Genomic DNA, 18,855 nt, shown 5'->3' on the forward strand with positions numbered 1-18,855 from the left:
GGAGATCAAACTGCAGCCCCAGTGTTATATTGGGTAGCATGTTCCATTGCTCTCTGCGTCTGCACAATCTGCCATGCAGCTGGCACTTGCTGCTGACGCGCTGGAGAAAACTAGGAATAATTCATTTGAATATGATTACTGAGGCTGGGGTAACACAATAATAATGTCACTCTCCTTGGCTTCCTTTCCTCCTCTCTTGCTCCCTCTCTCCCCCCCCTCTCTATCTTCTCTCTCTCCCTCTCTCCTCCATTAAATGGCTTCTGACAGCTTAGCCCAAACTTTGATGAAGGGCTTAGGTGGAATAATGGAATGCATACATACATACATAGAAATACTGTAATCATATGCCGAAGTGTAGCTCTCTCTGATGTTGTGGCAGACTGCTACCAGCTCTGTGTTTGCACATACACACACACACACACAGGCTCTCCATCACTCTTCCCCTTTCACCTATGTGAAAGTAGAAGAGTTTGTCTCTGATTATCCCTGTCAGTGAGTCCACAGTTGAACAAATGACCAATCAATGGAAAACAACAGATGAATGTGATGGGTTCGAAGACTAAGGAAATTGTTTGTAACCACAGCCACCATTTGTAGCCCCCCTTATAACCATCACCCTGTCAGTATCACATGACACATGATGAATGGCCACTGCCTGCTGTTTAGGCATCAGAGGTACATCTGTATAGGAGATTAGGAGCTCACCTTTATAAGGCAGATAGGGTCTGTGACTGTGCCCGCTGTGTTTTATAGGACAGGGAGAAAATGAAGGAGAGATGGGCTGTGCAACACTTACTTTATCTGCTAAATGGAAGCTGCTGTAACAAAGACTGCACGTAGGGGTTCGTTTTATAAGCACAGGTAACCTTGGAGCGGAGCATGGTGGTTAAAGAAAGGAGAGGACAGAAACCAGGATGAGGAAGAGAACAGAGAAGATCATTACTCGAAGATGCTCTGGTGTCTCTCTTTATCTCACTCATTCCCTCGCTCTCACTCTCTTTATTCCCTTTCTCTAACTATCCTCCTACTTCCTACCTCTCTTTTAGATATGTTCATGTAGATACTTTCAGACAGACAGTGGAAAATGGGCCAACCTGTCCCACAAGGGTCGTCTTTCCGGGGGAAACCACTTGAAAACTATTAATATAAATTGAAGCTCTTCTCGGATTATATTCCCAGACTTTGTATCCCTCCTCTGGGTCAGTCAGATCAGTGTTTTTCATATTTAGCCTCAGTATAAACAGACCGTATTATCAGTAGGCTACCTGGTGAGACTGCTTCATTCTCTGTGTTCATTCCAAGACAAGTGCACTAGTCAACGTGCAATGATTGAAACGGTTTTCGAATAATCTATTGCACTTCAGGCAAGATGTCATCACATCAGTGTGGAAAACCTGGCCCCCTAACCAATCATTTCATAATAGACAGGTATGACATTCACATGTACCCTGTGGTGCGTGCTCTAAGGTGTGATAAGGTACAGTCTATTATTTGGAAGTGATTCATCATGCTGATTCGTGAGCTGTCCATTGCACACACAGAGAGAGAGAGAGAGAGAGAGTCTGATCTTGTTTGACTTGTGCTCGATGACGCATACAGAAGGGCACATATAGTCAGCCTACCTATATTGATGACTAACACCTAGAAACAAGACATGGTGGTGACGGTGGAAACAAAAGTAGCTTTTTTCAAAAGTTTTTGAAAAAATCACCGCTACACTGACCATTTATTCTAAAATAACAATCTCTAATGTAATCGTTATGCGAAAGGTATCTTTATTTGAACCATATCGTTTTAGGCATGTGAGTAAACACTTTATGATAGCCCATCAATAGAAATGTCGACAATACAAATGTTCTGTGACCATGGCGTTAATTTACACAGAGATTTTCCCTGTTCCCAATACGTTTATGGGAGCTTTGTTTGAAGCCCAGTATTTTCCATCATAACCTACTGTCACACCAAGATATCGCCCCCCTTTATGAAATTCTGACAACCACCAATCCTGAAATTTGAGTAAATTAATATTGACATAGTTGTAAAGAGTGCGCCAATCATGCGCCACGGACGCACATGGAGGCGTGACTGGGTTTGAAGTTTAGTCGAATTTATGTTGGCAGCACACGTCCAGTTAAAGGTTCGACGAAAGGAAAATGCTATTGCACCCTTACCATACTACTACTACAGGAGTTCTGGCTTGTGCGAGAAACCTTCCTGGAACATCTCAACTACTTGTTTTTGGAAATCTAATGGACTATAAGCCCTCAGATTCGAACACATTATTAATATGTGTTCTTCTTTAGTAGAGTCGCACCTGCTTGTTCCAACATGAGGTATTTGGATCAGAGTTTAGTTGACTACTATAGTACTATCAGGGAGAATAGCAGTTGGTAGGTTACTTGCCTCGCAGGGCAGGATAGGAGCGTTATTTGCTGATGCGTAACTAAGGTCCAATCTTTTGAATACCGCCACAGACTGCACCCTTTCTGCAGCCCTGACCTAAAATGCCTTTCGACCTGTGATGTGTATTAATTGGACGGAACCCTGTGCATCTCGTGCCGCATGATCCTCAACAGCCTGCCTATTCCCCGCGCGCGTGAATCGTTAAAACGTGGTGAGATGCCACACTTTATTTAGCCAATTTCAACCGCTACACTGGGCAGTACTTTTGACTAACTCACATTTGAATGAATTCAGCAGTAACAGTCCGGTTATTCTGGAACCCGGACCACATACAGCAGACTGTCTCATTTAATCTCGTGAAGAGACTGATGATGACGGAGAACAGCGAGATGGAGACCGAGACGCAGCTCCAACGCTCGCCAAGCAACATGTCCATCACACCGGTGTCAAAGGCAAGTAGTATACTACGATCACATGTCTCACTGGCTGACAACTGTCTCGGACCTCGGTGAAACAACAACTATCCTTGCAAGATAACCAGCGGGAGAAATTTGAACCTCAGTCCACAGTGGTGTGAAGGTTTTACGCAGTCCGTTCTTCTGACTAGATAGTGGAGATTTTGTAATATGAAGGTGTTTGAATGGTTGTTCCAGGTGTTTTCACATGGTGAATATGTTTGATTTGTGTTAATAACACGTGTAATATTTGGCCAGAAAGCCATGACACAACCACATACCAGTAGCCTGTATGACATGGTTTAAGAAAGTCAAAAGTGCTTGTTGCTTTCACCATCACATTGATATCTTTCTTTTGTTTTACGATGCTGAGATGGAGTTACTGTTTACTTAATATCAGGGAAAAAATTATAGTTAATTACTGCTTTATTACAGTATTGTAGTTTTTATATTATTTATTATAACATATAGAGTTTTTTTCATAATTTGAATCGTAATAAACCCAACTGTCTTGAACACAGTAGATTTCAGCCAGGTGCATTTCAAACCGCGTCATCAGTAAATTGCGTCACTATGGGGAACTAAAATAACTCACGTCAGGTGACGTAAAGGGGGCAAGATGATTGGAACGTTTTCTTTCTCTCTCTTACTGTGTGTGTGTGTGTGTGTGTGTGTGTGTGTGTGTGTGTGTGTGTGTGTGTGTGTGTGTGTGTGTGTGTGTGTGTGTGTGTGTGTGTGTGTGCGTGCGTGCGTGCGTGCGTGCGTGCGTGCGTGTGTGCATGTGTGTGTGTCTATGCTCAAGACTTTACAAAGGGACACGCAGGTTCCAGAATGTTTTAGAATAAATGTCCTGTCCAGGTTATCTTGCCATCAGGCCCATTAGGAAAGTTTGTTTAGTTTTGAATGTAAATTATTTGAACACTGCAGATACTCACAGCATTACTCCACTCACAATTATTTAGTTTAATAGAAGAGATTACAGAGTGCCAAGCAACTTCTCAATTGACTCAAACTCATTTACTGTCCAGAATTCAAGGCCCATGGGGTCAAAAATGATAGAAACAAGCTATTACATGTTGTCCCTTGATGTTCTGGTCATTTGACTGCCTTGCTGTGCATGTTTCTATCATTGTCTATCATGCGTCATTGACTTTTGTATTTGCTGAGGTTGAGGTGAATGCTGGGTTTAGATGGCAGGAGATAGACGGCAAACTGGATGTCATTGTTTTCAATGAGAGATCGACGGTAAATGCCTTGAGGCTGGCGATGAATGCAGTCAGACGCCACTGTAGACGGGTCTTGCCGCCGCCAGAGTTAAACTATTTCAACTTTTGCCTTCTGCCATACCGTTGTTTTCCACCCGATGTTGATTTGCACTCTTTGTTTACTGAAATCACCATAGCAACGCATACAATTGTGCTTGCTTGCTTTTGCCGTCACTCTCTTTCTTGCTTCTCTTTCTTGCATTCTTGTCCTGCTATGCCGACTGGTATGAAGGTTTTTGCATGCAGCGTTAGATAAAAGCACACAGCGCCCATTGATGTAGCTTACCTACGCTCAGCCTCAGTTGTTCAAATGAGGTTTGTGATTACATAGAATGCTACCTGACTGTGAGACACTATTTTGAAAGGTACATTTCAAAAATGACCTTGAAGTAGTAGACTATAGAATACACGGTAAAGAGGGTCAGGGTTTAAAGTGTTTTTTCTTGAAGTGCCTTTTTAAACAGACACAAACACACACACACAATTCTTTGGGGACTGTTTTCTTCCAGCCTGAAATCCACCACAACACCGCTGTTCTCCTTGTGGAGAAGCTGGGTGACACATAGGAGGAAGATGTTAAAGAGTACCGGTGCCAGCACACACCCCTGCCTCACACCGATGCTTACTACAAAGGGCACTGACTCCTGCACTCCTATGGCCACCCGAGCTATCATCCCATCATGGAACTGGCAAAGGATGTTGACAAATTTGTCTGGACAGCCAAATTTGAGTAGAATGCCCCATAGTAGTTCCCTTCTTACAGTGTTGAAGGCCTTGGAGAGGTTGACGAAGGCCATAAAAAGGTCCTGTTGTTGTTCACGGCACTTCTCCTGGAGTTGTCCTGCCATGAATATCATGTGGACCGTACTCCTGTTCTTTCTGAAGCCGCATTGTGACTCTGGCAGCAGTTCCTCTGTGATGTCGTTCACCAGCCTGTGTAACATCACCTTGGCCAGGACCTTGCCGGCAACAGCCAGAAGGGATATCCCCCGGCTGTTGCCGCAGATGGACTTGTCACCCTTGTTCTTATAGATGGTGACAATGTTTGCATCCCGCCACTGTTGGGGGACGTTCTCCAGGTCCCAAACCTCAGGAATGTACTGGTGGAGTGTTCTGGTACAGAAGTAACCTCCCTTCTTAAGTAGCTCTGCCGTGATGCCATCAGCGCCAGGAGTCTTGTTGTTCTTGAGGGAACGGATAGCTGATAACACCACTTGGAAGGTTGGCGAATGGTTGAGGTCTTGAATGGGTGGACGGACAAGCAGTTCTTCCAGGATGTAGTGGTCTGTAGGAGAATGCTGATTGAGTAGTGCTTCAAAGTGGTCAACCCACCTCATAGGATCTGGTTTTGGTCCTTCAAGAGAGTCAGACAATCAGCTGTTTTCATGGGGGTTATGGAGCGACTTCTTGGGCCATAGATAGCTTTAGTTGTAGAAATTGTGCATGTCGTTTTTGTCAGCATAAATTTGGATTTCCTGTGCCTTATTAGTCAACCATTCGTTCTGCAGCGCATGCAAGGTTGTTTGCACTTTCTTGCGCGATGCACACCATTCCTTGTGAAGGGTAGCAGATGTGGGGCTGTTGAGAGTAGAGGTCGACCAATTAATCAGCATTAATTAGAGCCGATTTCAAGTTTTCATAACAATCGGTGATCGCCGAAAGGCGCATTCGCGAAAAAAGCACAATTGTTGCACAAATGTTCCTAACCATAAACATATTTTGCTAAAATGAATTGCCTTTAATTAAAATGCAGGTTTAAAAATATATAGTTCTGTGTATTGATTTTAAGGAAGGTAAAATATGTTTATGGTTAGGTACATTCGTGCAACGATTGTGATTTTTTTGCGAATGCGCCTTTGTTAAATCATCACCCGTGATTATGTGAAGATTGATTGTTTTTTATAAGATAAGTTTAATGCTAGCAAGCAACTTACCTTGGCTCCTTGCTGCACTCGCGTAATAGGTGGTCAGCCTTCCACGCAGTTTCCTCGTGGAATGCAATGTAATCGGCCATAATCGGTGTCCAAAAATGGTGATTACCGATTGTTATGAAAACTTGAAATCGGCCCAAATTAATCGGCCATGCCGATCGGTCGACCTCTAGACTAAACACCTCCCTCTGCAACTGGATCCTGGACTTTCTGACGTGCCGCCCCCAGGTGGTAAGGGTAGGTAACAACACATCCGCCACACTGATCCTCAACACAGGGGCCCCTCAGGGGTGCGTGCTCAGTGCCCTCCGGTACTCCCCGTTCACTCATGACTGCACGGCTAGGCACGACTCCAACACCATCATTAAATTTGACGATGACACAACAGTGGTAGGCCTGATCACCGACAACGACGAGACAGCCTATAGGAAGGAGGTCAGAGACCTGGCCGTGTGGTGCCAGGACAACAACCTCTTCCTCTACGTGATCGAGACAAAGGAGATGATTGTGGACTACAGGAAAAAGAGGACCGAGCACACCCCCATTCTCAACGACGGGGCTGCAGTGGAGCAGGTTGAGAGCTTCAAGTTCCTTGGTGACAACATCACCAACAAACATGGTCCTAGCACACCAAGACAGTCGTGAAGCGGGCACGACAAAACCTATTCCCCCTCAGGAGACTGAAAAGATTTGGCATGGGTCCTCAGATCCTCAAAAGGTTCTGCAGCTGCACCATCGAGAGCATCCTGACTGGTTGCATCACTGCCTGGTATGGCAACTGCTCGGCCTTTGACCGCAAGGCACTACAGAGGGTAGTGCGAACGGCCCAGTACATAACTGGGGCCAAGCTTCCTGCCATCCAGGACCTCTATACCAGGGGGTGTCAGAGGAAGGCCCTAAAAATTGTCAAAGACTTCAGCCACCCTAGTCATAGACTGTTCTCTCTGCTACTGCACGGCAAGCGGTACCAGAGCGCCAAGTCTAGGTCCAAGAGGCTTCTCAACTGCTTCTACCCCCAAGCCATAAGACTCCTGAACATCTAGTCAAATGGCTACCCAGACTATTTGCATTTCCCCCCCCCCCCCCTCCACCTCTTTACACCACTGCTACTCTCTGTTGTCATCTATGCATAGTCAATTTAATAACTCTACCTACATGTTGATACTACCTCAACTAACCAGTGCCCCCGCACAATGACTCTGTACCGGTACCCCCCTGTATATAGTCTCGCTATTGTTATTTTACTGCTGCTCTTTAATTACATGTTACTTTTATCTCTTGTTATTATCCATATTTTTTTGAAACTGCATTGTCGGTTAAGGGCTCGTAAGTAAGCATTTCACTGTAAGGTCTACACCTGTTGCATTCGTCGCATGTGACTAATAAGATTTGATTTGATTTGACTGAGAAGAGTAGCATAACGCATCTTGGCTAGGGGGATACGGAGAGGCATGGGTCTTTCACTTATGCCAACGGGTGTTTCGGTGAGGCTGGGTAGAAGGCTGTTCTTGATTGTAATGTCCCACACCGTGCTGATGTTGTCCGCCCAGAGGGTAACCTTTCCAGAAGGTGTAGCCTTCTCCCTCCTCTTTCAGGGAACCTTCATCCAGGAACCTGGTCTCACTCAGGGCAGCTTTGTCAATGTTGTCACACTTTAGTTCTGCAGCAATCAAAGCTGTTCTTCCGATGGGGTCTATCGCTATTATCGTCAGTGTCCAAAAGAGTTCTGATGTTCCATGTCGCCAGTTTCAGGGGAATTATTTTCTTCAGCATTTTTTGACCGCTGAGTGGAACTGAAATAGGTGCGGTAGCCTATCCAGGATGGAGTGAGTGGGCAATTTTTAGGCCACCTTTTCTAGGCCTCTCCCCAGCTGGGGTGAGCAGTATGGCTCCTAAATAGGGCTGCTCAGTCACACAGGGGTCTGCCGAGAGCAGTTGCCACTCAAGTCCCAGCTGCTGGCGACCATAATAGCCCTATGCCGTTGGAGTGCAGGTGTCTGACTAAGCGCTCCCGGTGCATTCACTCCTGCCCCCGCATTCACTCCTGCCCCCGTCACCAGACACCCCAAGGCCGCCAGACTTTAGTCCGGTTTCCGGTTGATGGCTTCACCGAGGTCAGAAGTGGTTACCTGCGCAAAGGAAGTTCTTTAAGGTGCCGCCGAGGGTGCACAATCCCCAACAGCACTACTTCACTGTAGGAAGGTGAAATTCCAGTGGCAAGGAGGGAAACCCAGGACGACCAGTATCTTCCACAACTGCAGGAGGCTGCCGAAACCCCAGTCTGTCGGCGTCCGCCTACCGCACGCCGCCAGCATGCTGCTTTTCTCTCAGGGTGTGCTCCCCTAACTTTTGTCATACCAGACTAACACACAAGGCAGTGGATCAGTGGTTGATGGCTGCCAGGACGTGTCCACACAGAGGTGGGCCTGCACGGACGCATCTCTGGGGCCCACTGCTGCTCCGAGATCCCCTGCCGGATAGCCTGGAGTTTCAAGTCAACCAGTTAATGTGTGCCGCCGCGAGGAGGCCGTACAGGAGTCTTGGTCAGAGGCTTTGTACCGGAAAGGGGAGACTTGTGCATGAAGCTGCTCCCCAATTCACCACAAGGGCTAGCCGGCTAGTATGCAAGCACGTGGTAAGGGGGTATGCAATTAACCTCTACCTAGACACTACTGTAGTAGACGCGTCACATGCACCCTGCGGTTGTCCCCCCCCCCCCACACACATACACACACACACTCTCACTCCAACTCTCCCTCCCTCTTTCTCTCTCTCTCTCTCTCTCTCTCTCTCTCTCTCTCTCTCTCTCTCTCTCTCTCTCTCTCTCTCTCTCTCTCTCTCTCTCTCTCTCTCTCTCTCTCACACACACACACACACACACACACACTGTCTCACACAGACACTGAATCAGCTCACACATGCTTCACATTTCTATTGTATTCCAGATGTCTATGGTTTACTACATCACCCTGAAGAAGGCACAGTGATGCCAAAACATTGGTGGTTTATCCAATAAATGACTGGGAGCTTGTATATACAGTCTGCAACTCTTTATTTATTTTCATAGCATACAACTTACTACATCACTCTGACATTGCAATCAGAACATGTTCCTATCATATCATCACTACTAGGAAGAAAACACATTTACCCACGTAGAATGATTTCTCTCCTGTCTCCTGCCTTTGTTTTGTGCTCAGTGAGCATGTTCCTCATCAGACACGCAGTGACCTTTCTGTCTGTCTGTCTGTCTGTCTGTCTGTCTGTCTGTCTGTCTGTCTGTCTGTCTGTCTGTCTGTCTGTCTGTCTGTCTGTCTGTCTGTCTGTCTGTCTGTCTGTCTGTCTGCCTGCCTGCCTGCCTGCCTGCCTGCCTGCCTGCCTGCCTGCCTGCCTGTCTGTCTGTCTGTCTGTCTGTCTGTCTGTCTGTCTGTCTGTCTGTCTGTCTGTCTGTCTGTCTGTGTCTGGGAGTGATTGGTTATGCTATTCACACGCACTCACTCTCCCACCAGCACCCAAAATATCAGCCCACCATTCAAAACCCACCCGACTCATCAGGGATTTCAACATCCCGCTTCATTCCTCAATGTCAGCTACTACTATAATCTCTCCCTTCGTTACTGGGAGCTTAGGTTGTAGTATAAAGGCATCAAGGGTCAGTGCCACAATGATTTATCTTGTTCACCTTAAACCCCACGGTTCTGATTGAGGCTCCTGCAGTGTTAAAATAGTAGGTTAATTGCCTATGGAGCTCCCGTTTAAATGCTTGAAATATAATAGCTTTGTGCCCAAAGACACTTTCTCGGTTGTAGTCTATTAAGAATCCATTAGTTGAGCACTGTGGTAAATGTCAAAGCCATTCTTTCCAAATAATCGGATCAGGGAGAGGGGTATGGACCCTACAGACAGGGGCTGATGGTCTCAGGATTTGGGGTTCTTGCTGTCAATCTTTCGCACACGCACGCGCACACACATACACACACACACGCTGCACACATCCCATCTCCCCGTCTATCCTTCTATCTTATCTTTCTATCCATCTATTTCTCTTTCACACACACAATCAGAGCCACCCCAAAAAATAAGGCCTCCTGAGTTATTTGACGTGACCAGATATCAGACAAGCACAAGGCCATTCTGACGAGAGGGAGATAGAGAAGAATGACTCCCATCAGATAACAGACGCTCCCTGAAGCCGCCTGCAGCGTGTTCCCACTAGTCCCAATTTAGATGAAGGATGTCAGAAATTGAGAGAAAGGCAGAGAACCAAAGAGGGAGAAGGAGAGGACTTTAGAGTGTCGCCGCTGGGCTGGCTCACAGTGGCGTGCCTTGGCCAGACGGGCTGAGGTGTGTGTGCATGCATGTGTGTTTGTGTGTGTGTGTGTGTGCGTCTGTCTGTGTGTGTCGAGGAGCAGATTAGATTCTGGGGGAGTGGACAGCAGCCAGGAAAATAGCACCCTTCTAGTAGCTGCAGACTGTCATCACTATCAACATCTTGAAGAACGATCTGGCCTTAATGGACATGCACTCTTCTAGTCTCCACCCGGCACAGCCAGAAGTGGGCTGGCCATCCCTCAGAGCCTGGTTCCTCTCTACCTAGCACAGCCATTAGAGGACTGGCCACCCCTCAGAGCCTGGTTCCTCTCTACCTAGCACAGCCATTAGAGGACTGGCCACCCCTCAGAGCCTGGTTCCTCTCTAGGTTTCTAATCTCCACCCGGCACAGCCAGAAGAGGACTGGCTACCCCTCAGAGCCTGGTTCTTCTCTAGGTTTCTTCCTAGATTCCTGCCTTTCTAGGGTGTTTTTCCTAGCCACCGTGCTTCTACATCTGCATTGCTTGCTGTTTGGGATTTTTAGGCTGGGTTTCTGTATAGCACTTTGTGACATCAGCTGATGTAAAAAAGGGCTTTATAAATACATTTGATTGATTGGTTGACTTACCACCATTCTCTCTCCCTGGAAAACCACTGCGGTGGCTTTGATCAAGGCTACAGGATACAGGAGACTTCAGGGAGACTGTATGTGAACTGTAATGACTCCTTCAGTAAGACAGGCAACAACACCAAACTTCCACATTCAATAGGCTCTTCCTCAGTTCGTTTTGGGGATTTTGCTTTGGGGTGTGCTATAACATGGTGTCTGTCGTTCCCTCTGACACTTCTAATACTCCTCTACCTCCCTTTGGGCAGGGCTCTAGTGAGAGACAGAGACCACAGAGTGATGGGGGGGGGGGGGGGGGACTTTAATTGGTGTAACACCTTCACTGCTTGGTTGTTTATTGATGCGACACCTTGCAGGGATGCACTGCTGTAGGACTGTGGCGCACTGCAGGGAGGGAGCAGTGCGAGGATAAGGAAACATCCATATATCATGTGATTATGTGTTCACTGGAAGAGCTCCAGATATGCCGCTGGTAGCATGTGCTTCTGCAATTGGGTCTCTCTCTCTCTCTCTCTCTCTCTCTCTCTCTCTCTCTCTCTCTCTCTCTCCCCCTTCTCTCTCTCTCTCTCTCTCTCTCTCTCTCTCTCTCTCTCTCTCTCTCTCTCTCTCTCTCTCCCCTTCTCTCTCTCTCTCTCTCTCTCCCCTTCTCTCTTTCTCTGTCTCCCTCCCACTCTGTGATTGACAGGCCGTGTCTCGGGGTCTAGCGTGTGGACAGTGACCGGGAGAGTGCAACGGGCGGGTGATGAGCTGTCAGGGTGAAGGTGATGGTGGGTTCCTGGGTGGGGGGGGGGGGGGGGGGGGGTACTGCTGATATGAGGGGGTGAAGAGATGAGGGGGACGGGGGTGGAGGTGCCAGCCAGGTAGAGCAGCTATCCTTTTATATGGAGCTTGGTTTCACACAGCCTAGCACAGTACGTCTGGAATAAATACACAGAGAGAGAGAGAGAGAGAGAGAGAGAAGAGAGAGAGAGAGAGAAGAGAGAGAGAGAGAGAGAGAGAGAGAAAGCGTATTTGTGAGTGTGCTCTGTGTGTGCCCATTGTTGGATCAGATGGGTTCATGTGTGTACTTGTGTGTCTGTGTGTGTGTGTGTGTGTACGAGTGTGTGCGTGCAGAGAGAGCTAGAGAGAGACTGCTCGTGCATCTCTCATTCAAAGTGGGACTCTGCCGTTGCCATGCATAATGAGCAGCTTTAGTCTAGCAGTGAAATCTACAGACATTCAACAGTTTCATGTCTCTTCTGTTTTTCTTGCATATATAATAAAGAACAAAAGTGTTTATATTACCCTTAGTACCTGATTGGCTACTTGAATCCTCTCACAATAGGATTCTCTTACATTTAATTGGACCTTAGAAACACTGTTGCATGGCGTGATCATTTGTGTCTTTCCCCACTCTTCCTCTCTCCCTCTCTTCCTCTCTCCCTCTCTGGCCACCTCTTGTTTCTATCTACATCAGCAGCAGCAACAACACAGCATCTGCATCCCCAACACTTCTTACATCCACACAGACTCTGCAGATATGTGTATCTTCATTAGAGTAATGTTAGGTCTCTTGTCAGCATTTTAAAGTCCTCTGTTCACATTTTCTCTCCAATTCCCTCTCCCTCTGGCAGGATAGAGTACTCAATATAACACGGACTGAACCTAGCAGTAAAGAATAGTCCTATCTATCATCTATCTATCATCTATCTATCTATCATCTACAAGTAACTGCCAAAATAATGGAAACACTTTAGTAAATGAAGGATACAAGGTTAATTAAAAGTAGGTGATTCCACATTGGTGTGGTTCCTCAGTTAATTAAGCAATTAACATCCCATCATGCTTAGCGTCACTGAATGGTTTATTGTGGTCACTGAATGGTTTGATGAGCATGAAAACGATGTAAACCATATGCCATGGCCGTCTCAGTCACCACATCTCAACCCAATTGAACACTTATGGGAGATTCTGGAGCGGCGCCCGAGACAGTGTTTCCCACCACCATCAACAAAATAACAAATGATGGAATTTCTCATGGAAGAATGGTGTCACATCCCTCCAATAGAGTTCCAGACACTTGTAGAATCTATACCAAGGTGCATTGAAGCTGTTCTGGCGCGTGGTGGACCAACACCCTATTAACACGATTTATGTTGGTGTTTCCTTTATTTTGGTAGTTACTTGTATCTATCTATCTATCTCTTGACCAACCATCCTCCCTCCCTCCCTCCCAACCTGCTGCAGTCAACCTGCAGTCTGAACAATAATCTGGTCCGGTCAGGGAGAGGATTGCTGGGTGATGGTAAAATAAGATTATACTTGATTGTTTGCTTGCGCTGAAATGTGCCTTTCCGATAGAATACTTCCTTAGCAACCAATAGCAGACAGTTAAAACAAGTTAAAATAGATAACTGGGTACACAGAAAACCAATACTGGAGTAGAAATGAGCTGTGTCACATCTTCTTTGCCCTATGCGCCAGCCGGGGCAATGGGGAAAAGTGAGTGAGTGTCATATCTTTACGTAACACACCCATGAGTCAGAGAGGCAAGGAAGGGCTGGTTCTGAGGAGAGGAGAAATGTTGAAGGGGGATAAATTCAACAACAACTCAAAGACCACAAAGCATAAGTCACTGCAGCTTTGGATCAAACTTCTCACAGAGACCTTTGCTTCACTGGAATAATGTTCTAACAGACAAGCAGCACAACATTCCCCAATGCCCCCTCCCCCTGTGCTGCTTGCATCCGATTAACAAGTGAACTGCAACAAGAAGAAAGAGAAAATGTGTATGTGTGTATGTGCGGTGTGCATGCATGCTTGCGCGTGTGTGTGTGTGTGGGTGGCCTGTGGACGGTGTCTCTTCCGGCATTATTCATTTCGACTTAGGGAAGTTTCCCAGCAGGTTATTTATACTGTATCGTCTGCCAATCGTTTCTCTTACATCTCCAGACAGAGAAAAACCCAAGAGATGTTTCTGTGTGTGTGTGTGTGTGTGTGTGTGTGTGTGTGTGTGTGTGTGTGTGTGTGTGTGTGTGTGTGTGTGTGTGTGTGTGTGTGTGTGTGTGTGTGTGTGTGTGTGTGTGTGTGTGTGTGTGTGTGTGAGAGAGAGAGAGTGATAGTGATAGTGTCCTGTTTGTGTGTTCTGTTTGTTCCCTTGTTTTTCATTTCGAGAGCTGTCCATAAACAACCCTTTGTCTCTCCCAGGGCTGCAATAGCGTTTGGTGCTCAGCACAGCTTTGACCTGGGAGTTGAACAGTTAGACAAACAGACATTGGAGAGGGATTCTTCTTGTGGTGGTGGGTTGGATGCCCATGATATATGGCAGAGAGAGAGGGGGGAAACAGTTAGAAAAAGGGAGAGGGAGGGAATGGGAGAGACGGAGAGAGAGAAAGAGAGAGAAATGAAAAGACAGCGAGATAGAGAAGGCGTTTCCTCTGAGGCAGCCCTTCTCGTAGCCTGGCTGACGCAGGACCCACGTTACTACACAGGGCGTAGAGAGGCTGGTGTTAGCTAAACGATCCATCGGCTTTCTGGCAGTATTATCGTGAAGTTGCAGGGGATATAGGCATTGAATATGGCAGTTAAGCGACGAGTTCACACATATTTTGTACAGTTGCCAGGTCACCTAAGGTATTGTATGAAAAGGACTTAATACACATGTAAATGACAGCAAACAGTCATTATGAATTGGAGCCTTGTGGATTACTATGCATGAAGCCAACTGGCAGTACTGTAGGTTATTGTTGGCGTTACTTCAGATAATAAGCTGCGGCCGTCTCAACTAAAATAGAGTTTAACGAGGGTTTCTCTCTGGCCGCGTCCCAAATGGCATGCTATTCTATCTATAGTGAACTGCTTTTGACCACGGCCCATATGCGCTAGAAAGGGAGTAGAGTGCTATTTGGGAAGAACAGCACAGAGTCTTGATTAGATACGCTCTAATTGAGACGTGTTCTAGCACGGCGCGGGCGTCAGGCTACGACCGACCATAGAAATAGAATCTAGGTTCTGTTACTACGACGCTAATGCGTCTTTCCTCTGACTTAACATGCTCTGGACAAACGCCTGACGCGCTGCACCGCACCTTATGGTTACTACGTAGGGAGCGCTGCGCTGACAGGTGTGTCAAACCAAACCGCCTCTCTACTTCAATTCCCAATCGTCATAGGCTCAGATGAGCAGCTGTAATCAAATGATTTGACACGGGGAGAAACACACACTCGACACAGACAAGCACCCGCGTGCACGCACACAACACTTCTATGCTCATTAACACGTACACAGGGACACTGGGTAGCTATCTCTCTTTCTGACTCACACGCTCTCTTGGACAAACTGTCTTCATCTCCTATTCCCTGAGAAACAGAGGCGTAAGCCTCCGCTAGCAGCAGACAGACGGACAGAGAGAGAGAGTGTGTACGTGTGTGTGTGCCGGTGTCGGTGTGTGTGTGTGCGTATGTGCATTCGCACGCACAGTGCAGGGAGCTGTGTCTGTGGTGGATCAACGGTGTGTCTGCCTACCCTGGTCCGTTCTTTTAGTTTCAGACAGAGGAGAGGACAACGCCCACCTCTCTCTGCTAGCTCCTCTTCCTCCTGTCACCTCTATGGTGTCTCTGTGACTGATACTTCACCACAGCACCGTCCATAACACCTAACTCCACATGATGTATGATCATCAATATCTCTGGCCTGAGGAGCAGGTTGGCTTTTATTGTCATAAATCTTGCCCTGGAAGCAGCTCTGCAGTGGTCACTAGCTAGCACAGCCAAAGTCATAAAATCTGTTTTTAAACCTAACCCTAAACTTAACCACACTGCTAATCTTAATTCCTTACCCTAACCTTAAATTAAAAGTTTTTTTTTTTTTTAAACACATTTTTGTTTTCATACATATATATCATATAATATAATTTCATGAAATCACAAGTCCAATACAGCAAATGAAAGATAAACATCTTGTGAATCCAGCCATCATTTCCGATTTTTAAAATGTTTTACAGCGAAAACACAATATGTATTTATATTAGCTAACCACAATAGCCAAACACACAACGGCATGTTTTCACCATGTTTCCACCATGTTTCCACCGCATAGGTAGCTTTCACAAAACCCAGAAATAGAGATAAAATTAATCACTAACCTTGAACAACTTCATCAGATGACAGTCTTATAACATAATGTTATACAATACATTTATGTTTTGTTCGAAAATGTGCATATTTGAGGTATAAATCGTTGTTTTACATTGCAGCCACCATCACAAATAGCACCAAAGCAGCCAGAATAATTACAGAGAGCAACGTGAAATACATAAATACTCATCATAAAACATTTATGAAAAATACATGGTGTACAGCAAATGAAAGATAAACATCTTGTGAATCCAGCCAATATTTCAGATTTTTTAAGTGTTTTACAGCGAAAACACAATATATATTTCTATTAGCTCACCACAATAGCCAAACACACAACGCCATTTATTCACCGCCAAAATAGCTTTCACAAAACCCAGCAATATAGATAAAATTAATCACTAACCTTTGGACAACTTCATCAGATGACAGTCTTATAACATCATGTTATACAATACATTTATGTTTTGTTCGAAAATGTGCATATTTAGAGCTGCAAATCGTGGTTATACATTGTGAATACGTAGCAACAATTCACCAAATTGTCCGGAGATATTTTGGACAGTCATCTAATCTAACCAAAGAACTCATCATAAACTTTACTAAAAAATACATGTTGTACAGCAAATGAAAGATACACTGGTTCTTAATGCAACCGCTGTGTTAGATTTTTTTAAATAACTTTAGTACAACATACAGCATGCAGTATTGTGAGACAGCGCTCACATATTCTCCGCCTTGTTGGAGCCAACATTTACCACAAAAATACGAAATAACATCATAAATATTCTCCTACTTTTGTTGATCTTCCTTCAGAATGTTGTGCAAGGAGTCCTAGGTCCAGAATAAATCGTTGTTTGGTTTTAGAATGTCCATTTCTTCTGTCGAATTAGCAACTTTGGCTAGCATTGTGGCGCGAACATGCCCATCAACTCTTGGCGCTTGGAACGAAAAATTCCCAAATTCCCAATAAACGTCGAATAAACTGGTCAAACTCGGTTGAAAATCCTACTTTATGATGTTCTTCTCATATGTATCCAATAAAATGAGAGCCGGAGCAATTCGTAGTGTATACCGAACGCTTTTCAGAAGACAATGTGAGGTTCCCCTGCTCGCCGTCGAAAACTGACAAAAGACCGGACCTGCCACTCCAAAAGCTCTTATTCGGGCTCACATCAACCTTCTACTGCCTGTTGACATCTAGTGGAAGGCGTATGAAGTGCATACAGATCGATAAATAAAAGCCAGTTGAATAGGCAGGCCCTGACACAGAGCCTCATTTTCAGAATTTTCACTTCCTGTATGGAAGTTTGCTGCCAAATGAGTTCTGTTTTACTCACAGATATAATTCAGAGTGTTTTCTGTCCAATAGTAATAATAATATGCATATTGTATGATCTAGAACAGAGTACGAGGCCGTTTAATTTGGGCACGATTTTTTCCAAAGTGAAAACAGCGCCCCCCTATTAAGAAGAAGTTTTAAGATAATAGCCAATTTTGACTTTGCAGCTGGCCCATCTAGCAGAAAATGTTCAGTTCTGCCTCCAGGGCAAGATTCATAACAGTAAACGTCAACCTGCGCCTGAGGAGATCATCAGTCAGTTGAGGGACATGTATTTATTTAAATGTATTTATTTAGGTAATCAATGCAAGTTGGAGAGACAGAGAGACAGGATACAGGAGTGATGGCTTTGACATGTGTTCGTTAATCAGTCATGCAGGAACAGCTGGGTCAATAGAGGTGATAAGGAGTGAATGATAGTCAACGTCATGTACAATACGTGGGGTAAGGATGCTGTGTGTATAATCCTATGTGTGTGTGTGTGTGTGTCAAATCAAATGTTATTTGTCAGATGCACCTTACAGTGAAATGCTTACTTACAAGCCCTTAACCAACAATGCAGTTTTAAGAAAATACCCCCCCCAAAAAGTAAAAGTAACAAATAATTAAAGAGCAGCAGTGAAATAACAATAGCGAGGCTATATACAGGGGGTACTGGTACAGAGTCAATGTGCGGGGGCACCGGTTAGTTGAGGTAATTGAGGTAATATGTACATATATGTAGAGTTATTAAAGTGGCTATGCATAGATAATAACAGAGAGTAGCAGCAGAGTAAAATATTTGATAAGCTGTTCAGGAGTCTTATGGCTTGGGGGTAGAAGCTGTTTAGAAGCCTCTTGGACCTAGACTTGGCGCTCCGGTACCGCTTGCCGTGTGGTAGCAGAGAACAGTCTATGACTTGGGTGGCTGGAGCCTTTGACAATTTTTAGGGCCTTCCTCTGACACCGCCTGGTAGCTTGACCCCAGTATGTGTGAAAGCGTATGTGTGTGTGTGTGTGTGTATGTGTGCATTGCATGTATACAGTAGGTGTGTGTGATATGTGTGTATGTTTACCATTTAAGCCCAGCACTCGCACTGACAATGAGCCAGAGGTAGGCTGGTGTGATGACATCATCAATAGGCCCTCAACTAACCTGACACACTGACTCTGCACCGGTGCCCCCTGTATATAGCCTCGTGATTGTTATTCTTATTGTTTTAGTCTACTTGGTAAATATTTTCTTAACTCTTCTTGAACTACACGGTTGGTTATGGGCTTGTAAGTGAGCATTTCACGGTAAAGTCTACACTTGTTGTATTCGGCTCATGTGACAAATAAAGTTTGATTTGATTTGATAAAGGTACTAAATCAGATAAGGAGCCAGTAGATTGGCTGCTGATAGCTGGTGATAAGGCTGCTGGGAA

Source organism: Salvelinus namaycush, chromosome 41, assembly GCF_016432855.1.
Source record: "Salvelinus namaycush isolate Seneca chromosome 41, SaNama_1.0, whole genome shotgun sequence".
Lineage (NCBI taxonomy): Eukaryota > Metazoa > Chordata > Actinopteri > Salmoniformes > Salmonidae > Salvelinus > Salvelinus namaycush.